This window comes from Pithys albifrons, chromosome 3 (genome assembly GCF_047495875.1).
Source record: "Pithys albifrons albifrons isolate INPA30051 chromosome 3, PitAlb_v1, whole genome shotgun sequence".
Taxonomy (NCBI): Eukaryota; Metazoa; Chordata; class Aves; order Passeriformes; family Thamnophilidae; genus Pithys; species Pithys albifrons.
In genome coordinates this window covers 100,166,470-100,184,999 of record NC_092460.1, presented here as the reverse complement: position 1 = coordinate 100,184,999, position 18,530 = coordinate 100,166,470, and the positions used below count along the sequence as shown (strand labels likewise).

Genomic DNA, 18,530 nt, shown 5'->3' with positions numbered 1-18,530 from the left:
AATGGGCTGCCCAGAGAGGGGGTGGATTCCCCATCCCTGGAGGTTTTTAACCTGAGCTTGGCCGTGGCACTGAGTGCCATGATCTGGTAAAGGGACTGGAGTTGGACCAAGGCTTGGACCTGATGATCTCAGAGGTCTTTTCCAAACCAATCCATTCTATGATTCTGTGATTCTATGATGCAGGAGTGAGGTCCTAGACCAGAGAAGGGATGCAGAACATCCTGATTAGGTCCATAATCACACCGTGGCTTTCCCTCTTTCAGCTGAGGCCCTTTAAGCTCTTTAAGCTCTCCTGATGAGTCTATTCCTGATGGTTTGGGATGCAGGTGGGAGATGGCCAAAACCACCCACATCACAGAATCACAGAATGGATTGGGTTGGAAAAGACCTCCGAGATCATCCAGTCCAACCCTTGGTCCAACTCCAGTCCCTTTACCAGATCATGGCACTCAGTGCCACGGCCAAGCTCAGTTGAAAAACCTCCAGGGATGGGGAATCCACCCGCTCTCTGGGCAGCCCATTCCAATGCCTGAGCACTCTCTCTGCAAAGAATTTTTTCCTGATCTCCAACTTCAATTTCCCCTGGCAGAGCTTGAGCCCATTGTGCCCCCTTGTCCTATTGCTGAGTGCCTGGGAGAAGAGACCAACCCCCACCTGGCCAGAACTTCCCTTCAGGCAGTTCCAGACAGTGCTGAGGTCACCTCTGAGCCTCCTCTTCTCCAGGCTAAACACCCCCAGCTCCCTCAGCCTCTCCCCACAGCACTTGTGCTCCAGGCCCTTCTCCAGCCTCGTTGCTCTTCTCTGGCCCCGCTCCAGCCCCTCAAGCTCTTTCCTCAACTGAGGGGCCCAGAACTGAACACAACACTCAAGGTGTGGCCTCCCCAAGGCAGAGTCCAGGGGAAGGGTCACTGCCCTGGGCCTGCTGGCCACGCTAGTTTGGATCCAGGCCAGGATCCCCTTGGCCTTCTTGGCCACCTGGGCACATTGGTGGCTCCTGTTGAGCTTCCTCTCTGGGCATGAAGACTTCCACATCCAGGACTTGGTCATGCTCTGTGCATGGAATCATGGAATCATTAAGGCTGGGAAAAGAGCAGTGCAGGAGCTCTGGGTCAGGGACATGCCAGGAAAACCCTTGCAAAATAAACCCTTGTTTTGGAAACCCCTCCCCAACCCTCCTGTCTGGTCCATCAGAACACACAGCCCTGCTCAGCAGCCAACTGGACCAACTCACCCTCAGCTGCAGGTGAATTTAATCCGATGTCTCCAAAAATGTGGCAAGGAATTTAATTATTTGGAAACGATGTGAGAGAAGGGAGGGTCAAACCTGCTGGATAATTTATTCATGACTAATATTTCCAGCAGCTGTAATTGAGGTGCTGTTTTAATTGTCCCAGCCACTCTGAAAAAAACCCCTCAGCTTTTCTAATAATGGCTTCGAAAGTAACTGTCATTCAGCTGTATAAACCTCTATCAAAGTTGGCTTTTGACTGGCTGATGGTATCACCCACTGCCTTGACTTTATTTTAGCTTATTAAAATTGATCCTAAACAAACCTGATATGCCCCAAATTATTTTTCCTTAAATTAATTTGAATGCAATTTGTTCTCAGCCGGATTCGCTGCCATGTTGCATCTCGCAAGGCAAACACGAGTTTGTTGGGTCACTCTAATTAATTTGATTTTGTATCTCAGCCCTCCTACCGATCACCAGCACTAAATGGAATTATTTAGAAATAACAGAGATAATGCTGGCAAAATAACATGCCGTGACAGGAGCAAGCTTTGCTTCTTTAGGAGAGAAAAAAAAAATAATAATGCACAACATATTGAGGTAGTTTATTTTTTGATTAAATGCTTCTGCTTTGCCTCGGCATTTATCTTTCTGAGACAGCTCCAGATCAGCCCAAATGCATCATTCCATTAACATTATCTCTCTGTACATTGGAGTGGGGGTCCCCAGATAATAAAGGGTTACAACATGCATGGCCAGCTTACACCTCCAGCAGCTTTTATTCCTTCAGTACAAAGGTGTCAGGAGGTGGGGAGGGAGGGAGGGAGGGGGGAAGGGAAGCTGCTGCCTGGGTGTTGGGTGAGAAGTCAAATGGCTTCAAAGAGCTGCTTAATTCACAGGCCCTAATGGAGACATCGGTGCACAAAATGACCTGCGCTTAAAGACATGATGTGGAGTCGTTTTATTCAAAGGCTTTGACTCAAGTGCTGAGCCACTTCATGATGTGAGATAGTCCTGAATCCTGAGAGCTTGGTCTGGCTGGAAGGAGAAATCACAGAATCACAGAATCATAGAATGGATTGGGTTGGAAAAGACCTCCGAGATCAGCAAGTCCAACCCTTGATCCAACCCCACTGTGATCACCAGCCCAGGGCACTCCGTGCTGTGGGCTGGTGATCACAGTGGGGTTGGATAAAGATGTGGTGGATTTTCACTCAGTGTGACATCCATAGAATCACAGAATGGATTGGCTTGGAAAAGACCTCTGAGATCATCAAGTCCATCCCTTGGTCCAACTCCAGTCCCTTTACCAGATCATGGCACTCAGTGCCACGACCAAGCTCAGCTGAAAAACCTCCAGGGATGGGGAATCCACCCCCTCTCTGGGCAGGCCATGAAGTTCCCACCTGGTTCTGATCCTGCTTCTCTCCCATCCTGGAGTTCGGAGCAGCTTCACTTTCTCAGCACAGAAACAAAGGTTTGCAACCAACTCAATCACACACAAAAAAAGGAGATGAATATCCATGAAGGAACATATGGAAAGATGAGGGTGTGGAGGATTTTGGACACAGGTTCCAAAGCTGGGTCTAAATCACAGTTTTATCATAGAATCATAGAATGGATTGGGTTGGAAAAGCTCTCCAAGATCAGCAAGTCCAACCCTTCATCCAACCCCATTGTGATCACCAGCCCACGGCACTCTGTGCCCTGGGCTGGTGATCACAGTAGGGTTGGATAAAGATGTGGTGGATTCTCACTCAGTGTGACATCCACAGAATCACAGAATGGATTGGGTTTGAAAAGCCCTCCGAGATCATCAAGCCCAACCCTTGGTCCAACTCCAGTCCCTTTACCAGATCATGGCACTCAGTGCCACGGCCAAGCTCACCTTAAAAACCTCCAGGGATGGGGAATCCACCACCTCTCTGGGCAGCCCATTCCAATCCCTGAGCACTCTCTCTGCAAAGAATTTCTTTCTGCTCTCCAACTTCAATTTCCCCTGGCAGAGCTTGAGCCCATCGTGCCCCCTTGTCCTATTGCTGAGTGCCTGGGAGAAGAGACCAACCCCCACCTGGCCAGAACTTCCCTTCAGGTTTTCTTCTTCAGAGACAGAAGAAGGTGATGCAGATGATTCAAAACATGGGAGGAATTTGGGATGAAGACTCCCCAAAGGAGCACGTTTGGGGGAGTGATGGAAAAGAACCAAAATAATCAGAGGTGAAAGAAAGATCATTTGTGCCCCTTTTCCCTGTACCTGAATGAAGGAGCTCTTCCCATGAGGTTGGGAAGTGGAGAAAGCAGAGAGGTGGAGATCTCAGCATGACTTAGAGACACAATAAATACACTGGTGATAGGAACATCCATGGGAGTAACATGGAAAGTATAAGGATGTTCCCATATATAGGACAAGTCTCTTGTCCCAAATTTTGCTTTTGTGAGTGTTGGGGGTGGCTCCAAACATCACCAAAGGCTGAATTCCACACCATTATCCTGATATGCTTGGCAATTTCTTTACACTCACAGGTGAAAAAATTAAAAAACTTGATTTTAGAGGCACGGGGTGGGGAAGTTGGACTTTGTACTCTTGAGGTGCTGCACCCTCAGTTTATGGCACTGCAAAGGGATCACAGAATCATAGAATGGATTGGGTTGGAAAAGACCTCTGAGATCATCAAGTCCAACCCTTGGTCACAGGTCTTCCAAGCTGTTCTGTAGCACAGCCCATTCCCACCACCCAGCACAGGATGACAGGGAAGCAACTCACTGTGTTTTGAGTAGGTTCTACCAGTAAACACAGCAGAGGGGGCAGCTCTCCTGTTGTTGTACCTGTGTATATGTATTTTTGAAGCTTTTAGGAAGGGCTGGCTGAACAAGCCCCACTTCAGCCTTAGAGAGGGCACATTCTTGTGAATATGGGAGCATGTCAGGGGTGCTTTTTCAAAGAGCCCAGCAGCATCTTTCTGTCAGCAATCCCAGGCTACCAGAGGGATCATGTACCAACTATTTAACAAGTGATATCGTTCATCAGGGAAATGTCTTTCTCTTCCCTTTCCCGTTTCTGTCTTCAGTCACCCTGCTCCACTCCCCCCTGTTTTCTGTCAGTTCTCCTTCTGTTCTTCCTCTCTGATACCATGGTGATGAGGCTGACATGTAAGAATAGCTATTCTTCACTGGGGTTCCCGCAGCATCCCGAGATGAGCTTATGCTTCTCCCCCTCTCTGTCTCCCACGTTCACTAAGTGGGTAACTCTGTGTGCTGCCAACCCCACATGCTAAAAAATACGGGCTGGCCTTCCTCCCCTTCCCTCCCTCCTCTCCCCATGCAATTGGTTTAAAAAATCATGAATTGCAGCAAGAAAAAAAAACAGAAATGTTGGGCTTGGGTTGCATCATTTTCTGGTTTTTCCTAACAAAACAAACCTATCACCATGTGCTGCCTATCAGGACCCACTGCTGCTCTGGGGCAGCTTCAGCCACGTTTGACAGATGATTTTATTCCTGAAGGTTTTTGGAAGTGGGTGGTTGGGTGGACGTTCCCTGAGTGAGGAAAATGCCAAAGCTACGTAGGAAAGAGGTTTTATAAATATCCCTATTGAGGAGTAGCCACGAGTGACATCCACAATTAGCTGGGAGATTTGGTAGGCTGGCAAGTATATCTTGCATATCCTTTTCTCAATGTCTGAGGGAGGCAAAGTACCCAAAATACCTTCCTAGATTATTATGAGCTGCAAGGGCTGGGCAATTCTGGGTCTTCCAAGGAAAATCTCTAGCGTGGCTTCTCTCCCCTCTCCTGTGGTACCCACTGGAGCATCACCCAGGAGATGCATCACAGCACCAGGTTCTGAAACCCCAAATTAAAGCCCTAATCTCTGAATTAGGCCCTTCCTCTCTTTAGGCTGTCCTACTTTCTTTTTGATTTCTTCTGATTTGAGTGCTGCTTCTCCTCAGCTGAACCAGCACCCCCTTTCAATGCCCTGTGCCTCCAGTGTTGACTTCCAGCCTTCCCCTCTCACCTCCCAGTCTCCAGCTCCTCCTGCATGTCCCTGACCTGCCTTCAGAGAATCACAGAATCATAGAATGGATTGGGTTGGAAAAGACCTCCGAGATCATCAAGTCCATCCCTTGGTCCAGCTCCAGTCCCTTTACCAGATCATGGCACTCAGTGCCACGGCCAAGCTCAGTTGAAAAACCTCCAGGGATGGGGAATCCACCCCCTCTCTGGGCAGCCCATTCCAATGCCTGAGCACTCTCTCTGCAAAGAATTTCTTTCTGATATCCACTTTTTTTCCTCTGCCTCTCTACTCATTTCTCCATCTCATCCCTCCACCCCCAAAACCTCTCCACTCTTTATCTCCCCCTCAGTGCTCTCCAGCCCTCTGGAGCAGGGATTGATTGCTCTCACTACTGGCATTGTCCTCCAAAATGAGAAAAACAATGAATTCGTCTGACTTTCTCCAGTTGTATCTTACCACTCCACCTGCCTGCTTCCAATATTACTCCCTTTCACTCGTCTCCTGCGGTTTAAAGTAGCCCCTCTCAGGCGTCCCCTCATTTAATTGGACAGCCCCAGCCTGTGTTTTATCCTCCCCTTATCATTATGGGCTGACTGCTCCCCTGGCTCTCATCTCCCCCTGCCCCCGTCCATCTGCCCCTCTGCCGTGTCCATCCTCCTTCTGTTTTGTTTGGACAAATGACAGCCTGGGTGTGACCGGCGGCGATAAATGCTCGACAAATATTTGAAGGGAGAAAGAGAAAAATTGTCCCCTGGGGAGTTTCCAGGGGAAGGGCAGGGGGTGAGTGGAGGGATGGCTGAGAGTTGGTGGAGGGGAGGCTGGGACAGGGAGAGGGTGGATGGGTTGGGAAGATGTGCAGATGATGCTGTCGGGCTCAGTTCATCATAAATCCCCCTCTGGGTGGACGAGGGATGTGGGATGAGCATTTCCCTCATCCCTTGGACAGACAGGCTGGACCTGCCATGGCACCCTGCTGGTAGGGTGGAGATGGGAAGGGACAGAGAGGAGGAAATGGGAAGGGAGAAAAACAGAATGAAATTACAACAAAGAGGAGAAATTTGGGCTGAATAACTCTGGAAATCTTCCTGTAACTCAGCTGGGGTTGGTGAACTAGTCTCTGAATCCAGAGGCTGACATGGACCCAAGTACAGAGAGATGGGAAGGAGGCCTGGAGAGTGAGGGAACAGCCAGAGCTGCAGGTCTGTGGCTTCTGTGACTCGCTGGGTTTGACCCTGGGACAATGTGAAAGGAGATTTTGCTTCCCCCCAGAAAACATCCCAACAAGTGGAGAAAAAAATGAAGGCAAACCTCACCTCTATTTGACACTGCACCGTGTCTGCCAAAGGGCTGGGGAGGGGCAGGTGTTAGATAACTGATAAAAATGTTATTTAATTAATGTCCTACTCGGAAATCTGCCAAAAAAAGTGTCCCTGCAAGGACTGGCAGGGAATTAAGAGAGTTGCCTGAGGCTGTGCAGCAAATCAGTGGCAGAGGAGAAAGGGCACCTTGCACAGCTCTGCTCTAGGCCAGGACACCTCTGGTTTCTCAGGTAAACCCATGTGCCAACCCCTGAGACTCCAAAGACACGCTGGACAAAGGACAAATGAAGAGTGGCTGAGATGGACCCTCTCAAGAGCTTTTTCTCCACCCCTCATTAGAAATTGGATTGTTACAAAGGGGAAGGCAGGGACCAGGTGAGGAGGTGACACAATCCTGCTCTTCCCTGCAAACTTCTCTTCCATGTTTTCCATAGCACTTTTGTCTCATTTTCCATCAACACAACCTTCCTGAAGCTGGTAAAGCTTCCAGAATCTAACCGGGGTGGGACACCCCCGGCACCAGCCAGAACCCAGACCAAGAACAGCCCTTGGGGGCAGAGCTCAGGCTGTCCCTCCCCGGGATGGCACAGCCACAACGCAGAGCCCTGGAGGAGCTTCAAACCAGCTCGCAGTGAATTTTCCACCCTCCACAAGCCTGATAAAGACATCCTTTGTCAGCGGCTGGGACGGCGACAGCCACCCAGGAGAGGCCAATTTTCTTTCGCGTGTCAACAGAGAGGGGCGAGTTAGAAAGACCTGAAAAGACTAAAAGGCAGAAGAGGGTGGTAAAGAGACCGGGAGGAACAAGATTTTAAGTTCACAGCCCTCTCCCCGGGTTGGGTTTTTTTAAGGTTTCACCCGGTTTGAGGGATTTTAGAGCTGCCACCAAGCGCGGCCGCTGCAGGTGGCGCTGCGATGTTGGGTTTTAGCGGTGCCTGCGCTCGCTCAGACCCGGAGCTTTAACAACCAGCTCGGGCTTTTAAGCAACTTAAATACCGTGTTGGTTTAAGAAACTTGTAAAATGGCGGGGCAAAGTAATAATAATAAAATCCTCAAACAATCCAGTTTAGTTTCTTACTTCTCTTTTTTTTTTTTCTTTCCTTAAATTGGCTCCTCTGCTTTGTTATTGGAGTCTCAAAGTGTACAGACAGAAATGCTCAGAAAAATAGGTGTTTTCTGTTCTTTGGGTGTTGATGGGAGTGATCCCTGTGTGTGCATCCGGTAATAAGGCATGAAATGAAAGGATATGGGTGCAGTTTGTTGCTGTCCCTCTCCCCGTGAGGCAGGAACTGCAGAGGGATGCAGAGATGCTGTTGGCAACCAGGACTTCGTGAGCAATGGGAGGGTGTTTTGGGGCAGCAGGAGGAAAATCAGGCCTGTGAAGCTGTTTGGATGGAGACAACACGATTTCTTCTCTTCCCAGAGGATGCTGAGAGCAGCTTTGGTGCTGCTTGGTGGGTTTTCCCCCCCAGGAGAGGAGCAGTGGGGGGTGCCCTGTGCCTCTCCATGATTTTTGCTGTCACTGTAACATGGGGGGAGAAAATATCAGCTTGATGGCAACAGGCTGAGCCTGAACCCTCCTTGTCCTTGGGCCCTTTCACTGCAGCTATTCAGGGGTCAGGGGAGGTCGTTTGGGTTTTCCAGCCCTAACCCTTTTCCACCCCCGCTGCCTAGTTCATGAAAAGGCCTATAAATAAAGTCTCGTTTGTCACTCACTCCTTCATGAACCCAAACAGCACAGGGATATATTGACTCGTGCCATTGTCTTAAGAAGCAGAAAGAACTCATCTTAATTTCTTCCGGGAAGTAATCCCGGCATATCCAGATTATCCCTGTTTAGTGGAACAGCCTGGTTTTAAATGCAAGACCAAATTTCCCAGAGATTTTCATATGTTTTTATTAAATGGAGCTGCAAGCCAGGCTGGACATTAAATAATACTGTACTGCTCACAGCAGCAGAGATCTTTAGAGGTTACTCACCTGCCATTGTATCTCTCAGATTTCTGTCTCACTCTTCCCTTGTCATTTTGCTGCGTTATTACTCTTCAGGCTTCACGTAGTATTCATTTCTCTGAATGAAAACAAATGACTCCTCGCAAGAGGCAGGAGATAAAGAATAATAAATACATTTTATGCACCACCTTAAAAAAGGGCTCTGAATCCCCATCCATCCATCAGGAAATGTAAACCAGAGCTCAGGCAAAACACACACACACACGCACAGGCGCGCGCCGGGGAGATAAAACTTGTTTTAAGGAAAACATGATATTCTTCAAAAATAAATATCTTGCAGGATGCACAACAGACAGCCCCCGGCCCCCGTGCTTTGTGGCATAAATTTAAGATAATTAAAAATACAAAGCTTGGATTAAGCCTGATTTTCTGTGAATGGGAGAGGCTGTGGGGAGGAGGGGGAGACCTGCTGTGCTTGGTGCTGTACAAGCCACCCAGGAGAGGCAATCCCTGACTCTGATCATGGCTATTGATTGCCACGAGTGCTGGAGCCCCCTTTACCAGCCACCCTCTACATCTCTTCTGGATGCCTTTGCCTTCTACTGGGTAAGGGGAAGCTGAAGGATCACCCCCAGAGTTTTCCCCCCCTCTCCCTGATGGGCCAACACCCCTGAAAGAGGTCTCCCCATTTGCTTTCCCTTTGCTTCCACTCTTCCCTAGACCTTTCCAAGGTGCCCATCCTCGTGCCATCAGGGCTCCCTGGGGAAGGCAGCACGCTGCTGTCAACACCCTGAGAGCATCCCTTTCCTTCCCACCATCTGCTGTCTGCTCTGGTTTTGGCTCAGGAGAGCTGGGATATTACCTGCAGAGAGGAGTTCAGCTCTCTGCAGGGTGGGACTGAACTTGTGGAGCGGGATCTGCTCCATGGGGCATCCCAACCATCGTGCTGGACACCACTCCAGGCAGGAAGCACTAACAGCTTTTAAAAAATACTATTATTCCTGCGGCTGGCAGGAATTAAAGGCAGCCCCGGCGAGCGGAGCAGCTTGAGGCCGCTCTCCAGGATTACTGCTCACCCAGGCTGAGAGATTGATCTTCCTCTGAGCCTCCCCACGCCCGCTCTGATCCTCTCCCCTCCTCGGTGTGTCCAAGCCCGAGGAGAGCAGCGGGGCACGGGCTGGAGAGGGAAGGGGAGGCAGAGAGAGCGAAGGGAAAACAGATGCCAGAACCGGGAAAGGCTTTTCTGGGGAGGGGATGGGGGGAGGCAGCAAGATGCGGTTGATTCCTTGAGTGGGTTTGGAGGTTTATTCTTTTTTTTTTTTTTCCTTTTGGGCAGAGCCGTTTCCCAATTAGCCCAATCAGGCTGGAGATCCTAGGTGTCAGTAGTGAGTAGGAGCGAGGGAAGGCACCGGAGGAGGAATCCAGGCAGCCGGAGTTGCAGCCGTGGGAGAGCGGCGGCGGCGGCGGTGGCAGCCCCGGGCGCGCTGGGAGGCGGCCCCGCTCCCCTCCCCGTGCCCATTCCCATCCCTTTCCCCATCCCCTGCAAACTTTGGGACGACGAAAAGCGGCTTGGGGGACCCCCCTTCAGAGACAACCTGCGCTCCTCCGCCTTCTCCCCTCTCCCAGAGGTGGGTGGGCTGCCGAAAGGAGGAGCAACCGGCCACTCTCTGCAAAGATAAAAAAAAGGAAAGAAAAAGGATAGAAGGGGATTTTTATTATCGCTTTAATTTTTAATTATTAGACTAATTTTTTATTATCCCTCCTTGGTGTATTGGGCTGGCGTTGCCACCGCACTTCCACACCTCTCCGATTTATTTTATTTTTTTTTTTCGGAAAGAGGGGTGTGTGCCTGTGCTCGCCAAAGAGCCTGGGTGTCCAAGCCCGCTCCCGCAGCCACCATTGGCGAGGAGAGCTCGGGAGGAAGGGCTGGCGTGGAAGGGCTGGCGAGACAGCCGCAGTGCGAGCCCTGCCCGGCGGGCGGGAGGCCGCGGAGCCGGGCATGGCCCCGTAACGCATCCCCTGCCTGCACCCCGCCTGCCTGCACCCCCTGCCTGCTCCGCTGCCTGGCTCCCCCCCCACTCCTTGCTGATTTAGAGGAGGGGGGGGAGAAGGGAGGGAAAGAGGGAAGGGGTGATTTGGGGGGGAGTGAAAACTGGAGCTGCGTTCCCCCCCCCCCCCCCCCCCCACATTCCCCTCCACCCCCGGCTCTGGGCGAGCCAGACGCGGTTTGCCCAGTGCAGAGAGAGGGGCTCCGTGTTCCGCCTCCGTGGAGTATTTGGGATTGGAGAGAGTGACACACACACACACGCAACACACACACACACACGCACACAGAGACCATCTGCAGTGTCAATGCGGCGCCTGCTCTGAAGACTGAAGTGGGGGGAAAGGAGAAGAGAAAAAAATAATATATAGATATCAAAACCCACCCAAAGCAAGCGAGGAGCATTCCCAGGTAAGGAGCCCCTGGCCCCGCCCGGGCAGCGGGGGCTGCGGGAGGATCCCCGGTGGATGTCCCGGAGGATGCCCCGGGAGGGCTGGCGGGGCTGCAGCGGTACCTGCCCCTCCACACCTGGCGGCAGTGGAGTGGGGAGCCCTGGGAGGCGCCCCCGCCGCTGCTCCCCACCCCCGGGTCCTGGGGAGGGGGTCGGGGCTGGTGGGCAGGGACCCCCCGCGGACAGCGGGCTGAGCCGGGGGCTTCGGGCACGGCCCCTCCGCCCCTCCTGGCCCGGCTTGGGAGGATGCTGGGGCGGGGGGTCGCAGCGGTAAGCCCCCCATTCTCCACATCCCCAGCGCGGAGGGGACGCTGTGCCGAGTGTCGCCTCTCCCCGTGTCCCCGATGGCTTTCCCCCTATTCACAAGCCTCAACTTTTCTCCCCGGAGGTAGCGGCTCCAGCGGCGCAGCCCGTTCCTCATCACCCCCGGCCATCCCCGGCTGCGGATTTTCCTCCCCTCGGGGGGTATTTCCCCCCTTCGATGCTCCACAGCTTTCCTCGGGCGAGGGGCTGGAGGCATTTACAAACTTTTCCTGCTCCCGGTGAGGCTGCAGCTGGACGGGGCTGGAGCAGAGCCCTGTTCCCGGCGAGGATAACACCTCCCGGGTGACCGATGGATGGGGACACGGGCCACTCCCGGTGGTGAACACCTAGGACGGAAAGGGGGACCCCCGTTCTTTCCCTTCCTGCAAGGTGCTGGAGAGTTTACCTGCTCAAATCCCGGCAGCGGAGTCAGCGCTGCTAAACCTCCCTCCTTCCCTCGGTGCATGTGTGTGCTGCAACCGAAACCTGCGTATTGATGCTCTGCGTTTATCAGACATATGCCCTTAAATTATGTAGACAGGGAGAAGTGATCTAAACACCGAGCCGCACATGGTTTTGGTGGAAATCTAATACTCCGGCAGCAGATGAGTTCCTCCCAGATAAACAAACCCGCTTGCTCAGCCCCAGCAGCTCTAAGTGCTGTTTGGGTTTGTAGTGGCTGCTCCATCCCCAGCCCAGAGGAAACCCTCCTCCTGGGGCTCTATCTGCTCCCCGGGAAGGGATGCAGCGTTTGCGGGTGCTGGATGCGGGTGTAAGACCTGCAGGACTCGCCTTCATGGAAAGGACCAGGTGGAAAGCGTGTGGCTGTGCTGCTCTCCCGTAAAACTTCCACCCCGCGTCTGCTCCGCTTTGCTTCCCAGCCCTGCCCGCCGGGCAGCCGTGCCAGGCAGCTCGCTGGAAACGCACCTGATTTTCCATGGCTTCCCTCCGCTACCGGCATGCGATGGCTGGGATGAAAGGTTTGGGGGAAAGCGAGGAGGGTCTGAGGCTTTCCAGGTGGTGGGGGTGAGTGATGCAGAGGGAAGGTTTGAACCGGGACCCCTGGGATTGCTGGGGGATGCTCTTAGTCCGCGGGAACAATGATGCTGTCAGGGGATTTTTGCAGCCGATGCAACCGCGCTCAGCCTTCTAGGGACTTATCTTAAGCGTGCACCAGTCTTGCACAAATATTTTGGAAGGCATAAGGCGTGCTAACTTATTTTCTTTATCCTCTGCTTCACCCGGGTCTTGTTTATAGAAGCCGGTGAAACCCGTAAGCGGGCAGGACCAGCGGAGCAAGGGGTTGGTGGTTTGCCTTTGCCGTGTGATTTTAATTACGGCGCGTGCCTCCCAGTGTGAGATTAGGTGCTTCTTCCCCCGGTTAAACCACCGGCTCAAGGTCCAGGGCGGGGCGAGCAGCGTTTTGTTTGTGGTTTGATCGCCTGGGGAAGTGTGTGTTTGCTTGTTTGTGTGCGGGATCCTTCGCTAGAGCCGGGCTTCCAGCGGTGCAACAGATGTGTGTCTGCTTTCCGTGTGCGGCCAGGTTCAAACGTGCAATCCCAACCCCGTCACGAAAGCCTGGGATTGTCTTCCCTCCCGTGCCCACACCCACCCTCCGTGGGGGTGTCTCCTTTCCGAGAAAGGACCAGCCCAAGGCTTTTTCCTTCTGTCCCATCCTCAGTGCGCGGCGCTCGGCGGTACCGATACGATGCACAATAAATGACAGCCGCATGATCTAAGCGCTGTTTATGTCCAAGACGGGTGTTTTAAAACCCAGGCTGATCATCAATCACGGTGCTGTTGGGGAAGCATTTGCTTGATGATCGCAACTGCCTTGTAGGCGCTGAGCACGGGTGTTCAATCTGTTCGGCGTGCAGCCCAGCACCTGGTAGCGGAGGGAGGGATGAGCGCTACTGCAAATCCACAGGGAGATGCTGAACTTCTCCGCAGGGAGAGGAGATAGTCGAGCTTTTCCTCATGCATTCACCTGCCAGCAAACCTCTCTGCACCGCAGCGAGCCTGGTGCTGGAGAGCCCGTAGATGTGGCACAGCAAAGGGCTGAGCGCAGGCACGGGAGCGCCTGAGCTCCGTCGCCGGCAAGGCAGACCCCGTCCTTGGCAGCCAAATCCCGGGGGGCACTGAGCTGCCGGAGCCGGTTTCATGTTGAATCCTCTACTTTTGCAGTCTGGGGAGGGGAGGAGGAGGGATACCGGAGCCTCTTTTGTGTTGCATCTTTTTCCTTTCACTGAACTGCTTTGTCTCTGCCTCCCAATTTCCTCGATGCCGAGCGGTTGCGGTAAAACCAACCTGCCTCTCTGAGCGCCGGGCTTTGATACGCGCGCTCACAACGCCCCGGGGTGAGGAGCCCTGCAAGGTCTAGACGATGCTCGGGGGTTGCTGAGGGTTAACGCTGGGTAGGAATTCATTTCTTATGTGGAAGGGAGCTCCGAGAAGCTCTGAGAACGATGCTGGCACAGTAGGCTCGTGCTCCGTGTTGGGATCCTACGTGGTGTTGGAGATGGGGGTGTTGAGTTTTGGAGGTAGCGGTGCCAAAGTTTGTGGCTTGGCACTGCCTACACGTGTTTTCGAGCAAGATGGTGTGCTGTCCTGGGAATCACTTGGCTCCTCCTGACTTATTATTCACAATACTCCTTTTATGAGGTCCCCCATGGCTGAGATTGAGACCCAACATCACCCCCTTGCAAGGAGGACTCCAAAGTCTCACATCCTGCCTGCGAATCCCCCTCTACAACCAAAGATGTGATTTGGATTATGACTGTTTCTCCTGGTAAAGCCCTCAAACCACTTGATGCTCAAATAAAAAGCCTTTTCTGGCCCCTACCAACGTGACAAAAGGCTTCAGAGGGCTCTTTCTTACCCCTTCTCTCTTGCAAGGCTCAGTTAATGGACACCAACCGCTCCAGGCGCCCAAGGCAATGAGACTTCCCGTCTGTGCAGAGAGTCTGGACAACCCACTGACTTTCTGCAGGGCATCAGTGATGAGTGTGCTTCCCTGCATGACTGTCTTCATGTGAAAAGTGCTTTATATCCTTTAGCTCTGAGCTCTCAAGGAGCCTGTGACAAAAAAAAATAGGGAGAAAAAATTAAACAGGCCTGCCCGGATGTTTTTCACTCAGACTCTGAAGGATTTTAAAACAGTGGGAAAGTGTTCCCATGGTGTGGATTGGGAAACTGAGGCACAAAGAGGTGAATTTATTGGTGGGAATTCTCACTCACCACCATGAAATGTAAACTGAACCCCAAGTGGGAGTTGATGGTGAGAGCAGGGAGTGGGTTCCCTGCCCTCCAGATTGTGGTTTAACAGCCAAGAGCAGGCCTTGGTCAGAACAGGACACTTTCAAGATTGATTTTTTTCCAGTTTAGATGAAAAATGAGTGCTTTGAAGTGAGACAATATAATGGAATGGGTTGGAAAGGACCTTAAAGATCTTCTACTTCCAACCCCTTGCCATGGACAGGGACAACCAAACATACTGGGTTAGTACATTGGCCTGGGGGCAGTTGTGCTCTCATGAACCTTGGCCCCAGTGTCTTTAAAATTTGGTACAAAGTGCTTTTAATCACCTTTGGGAATGGAGAGATCATTGCAAAAATGTTGTGTGGAGATACCTACAACCTGAGTGGTGATTTTCTGGAACTCGTATTTTTCCTTGGGGTTTTTTTTTTGACTTATCCCACAAGAAATGTTTGGGGTTTTTTTGTTCTTCATGCGTGCATGAGCTCTGTAAATTTACCTCATCCTGGAGTGGATGGACCTTGTAAGGTGCTGAGCAGCCACCCAGGTGAGAGGTGCCAAGTCTGCATCCCCTGCAACAGGAATAGGTGTATTGTGGCATCTGCCCTGCACCCCTTTCTTTGTAAAAAACCCCCTCTGTGAGGTCTTAGAGATGCTCTGAGGGCTTTCAACAGCCACCCCTTAGTCTGAAAACCCAATGGCCACTTCACTTTAGACACCTGCAGTCCTTGCAGCTCCAGCTGACCTGAACCTTGCCAGGTGATTCCTGGAACACAGGGAAAGCCAACATTTTTGCTGAAATATGTTCCCAAGTGTTTCTGTCTCAGATGTTTGTAGAAGACACCAAGATCTCAGAGCCTGAAGACCTGAGTGATGGGGTTGAAACTCCCATCCCCACTATGCTGCCTGTCAGCAGGTGGCTTTGACCTTCCCTGGGGGGAATCCCAGAAAGGGAGAGGTCATTTGCAGGCTCTCTGACTTGCTTTTACTGCAGGCTTTGCTGCTGAGAGGGTTTCCCAGTGTTTTTTGTTACTTTATGCTGTGAGACACAAATCCAGATGCAGAAGTCAAGAGTTTGAGATTCCCAGGTTTCTCTTTACAGAGGGATAAACAAAACTCCCACTAAGCATGGCTGGATTTGCACTGATGACCCAAAAAGGAGATCTTGCATCACTGACTCCCCTGGTTTTCCTGCCTGCTCTCTGAGTTTCCTTCCAGCTTTATTATCCATACACGAGTGGTCTGCCAGGGCTTTCCCACCAAGCCATGGGCAATAAATCTACAGGAGCTGACTGGCACTTGAATTTGCCTTGTCCTTCTGACAGGACGAATGTGTGGCTCTAACACAGATAATATGGGTTAGGTTTTCATCCCAGGCATTTGCATGATATATACTCACACACTTCTCCCTCCTTCCATGCTCCTGGAAGGGCTGGAGGGATAAATCTTGATGCTTGGTGAACCCTCACAGCCAACACTGCCCCAAATGCATGTAAATGTTTATGAAATGAGCCACCACAACCCACGTGTTGCTTCTCCACCAGCCTAAAACGCTACACGAGGGAGGAAAGGTGAGAGTGGTTGGAGGTGTTTTATTCCCAGGAATGTTTTCCTGTGAAACAGTGTGGCGGTGCTCGACTCTCAGGGGTTGTGTGGAGATGCTTAATATTTATATACTCGCTGTTTGCTCTCAGTGAGGAACTTGAACCTGCTGCCAGCAGCCCCCTGACGCTCATTCAGGAAGAGTCTCACTTTGGAGCGTCTCAGCATTCAGCTGTTTGGTGACTTGAGGTTGGAGTTACAGGAATAGGAGCTGTGAATTAGCAGTAAATGAAAGCCTGGATGGCTTCGTCCTTAACTGCAGTGCAAGATTTAAATTAAAAATATCTTGCTGGGATGAAACACTCATAAGTCAAGCACTGGAGTTGTGTCAGTCCAGGCTTTGCCAGCGAGAGCTCAGCCCCTTTGGAGCCCACATATTGATTCTCAGCTGAACTGGGAAATTGCCACTTCATTTCTTTGGTTGATGTTCTTTCTTTACTTTCCTTTTTGCCTTTCCTCTGACCCAAAGGGAAGATGGTCATGCTGGGAAGTTGGGGAAGGGTTTGCAGATTCGCTGCACGTGCGTGTGGCCCTGTTTGACTTGGTTAGAGCATATTTGATTGTGAAAAGGGATTTATTTGTTTTTTGTGACAGGGGATTTGTCTATAATGTAGTGCTGGAAAGAAAACTCATTTAGAGACTAAGGAGGTGTATCCTGTTACAATTGCCTATTGATGGAATAGCAAGTGCTTGGTGTGCTACACAGCTTTATTTTACTTTAGGGAAACTTATCCTGGGCTGCCAAAGGGAGACTTGGATTTGCTGGAGAGCTGGCCCTTGGCTTCTTGTCTGCTCATCTACCAAATGGGGGTGATCTCCTAGAAGTGACTGTCCTTTCAGCCATCATCTAACAGTTGTTTTGCTCTGATGACCTTTACAAATTACTCACTTTCTGTAAGTGAGGTGATAAAACCAGGGAGCTTCTGATTGGGAACTCACTCACCAGCCTGAGAAACAGCATCATGTACATGGCTGATTATCACTAAGGTCTGTTTTCCCACCCTTGGGCTGTGTCACCTTCTGCTGGCTGAGATGAGGCTTTCAGAGGTGGTGAGGGGCAGGATGCTCTTCTACACTGAAGACAAAGGCTCTGTCACCACAGCCCTGCCAGGGAGAGGAGGTGAGATGGGAATAGGACACCACCAGTTGTGGAGCTAATCCAAGGCTTTTGCTGGCAGTTTTCCTTAATGGACAATCTAGAAGGAAAAAAAGCCACCCAAACCCCACACCCAAATTAGAATGGACATGTCTGCTTGACTTGCTACCTTAAAAAAACCTGAGTTTCTGCTCTGTTTTGGGAAACTCCTTTTCTTTGTCAGGCTTTTGGTGCTAATGTCTGTCTCTTGCTAAAAGCAGAGCAACACGTGGGGTTTCTAAGCTGTTATCCTGAGATGTGTGAGTGTTTGGGGAGGAGGTAGTATTTACATGGATAATTTTGGGCATATCCTCTTTTTGATTGTGTCTCACCCTTTGTGCTCTCCATGGTATCTCCCTGTCTGGATGGGGGAACTGTCTCCTTCCAGTCTCCTTTCCTTTCAGCCACCCTGGATCTCAGGACTGATTGGGAGGGTTGTAGGTGTCTCCCTGTCTGGATGGGGGGACTGTCTCCTTCCCCAGTCTCCTTTCTTTCCAGCCACCCTGGATGCCAGCACTGATTTGGAGGGTTGTAGGTGTCTCCCTGTCTGGAGGGGGGAACTGTCTCCTTCCCCAGTCTCCTTTCCTTGTATCCACCCTGGATGCCAGGACTGATTTGAATGGTTGTAGGTGTCTCCCTGTCTGGATGGGGGGACTGTCTCCTTCCAGTCTCCTTTCCTTTTAGCCACCCTGGATGCCAGCACTGATTGGGAGGGTTGTAGGTGTCTCCCTGTGTGGATGGGGGGACTGTCTCCTTCCCCAGTCTCCTTTCAGCCACCCTGGATGCCAGCACTGATTTGGAGGGTTGTAGGTGTCTCCCTGTGTGCATGGGGGGACTGTCTCCTTCCAGTCTCCTTTCCTTGTATCCACCCTGGATGCCAGGACTGATTTGGAGGGTTGTAGGTGTCTCCCTGTGTGGATGGGGGGACTGTCTCCTTCCCCAGTCTCCTTTCTTTCCAGCCACCCTGGATGCCAGGACTGATTTGGAGGGTTTTAGGTGTCTCCCTGTGTGGATGGGGGGGACTGTCTCCTTCCAGTCTCCTTTCCTTATATCCACCCTGGATGCCAGGACTGATTTGAATGGTTACAGGTGTCTCCCTGTCTGGAGCGGGGGACTGTCTCCTTCCTCAGTCTCCTTTCCTTCCAGCCACCCTGGATGCCAGGACTGATTTGGAGGGTTGTAGGTATATCCCTGTCTGGATGGGGGGACTGTCTCCTTCCAGTCTC

General features: G+C 51.6%; 1 protein-coding gene across 2 annotated transcripts in view; it reads left to right on the top strand.

The window, feature by feature from the left end:
- Positions 1–10,751: 10,751 nt before the first annotated feature.
- The window catches only part of PLXNA4 (plexin A4), a 538,710-nt gene continuing 530,931 nt past the window's right edge, over positions 10,752–18,530 (top strand). For both annotated transcript variants that reach the window (XM_071552881.1, XM_071552882.1), the window contains exon 1: positions 10,752–10,969. The gene's annotated coding sequence lies outside the window, so the exon portion shown is untranslated. The remainder of the gene's footprint in view (positions 10,970–18,530) is intronic.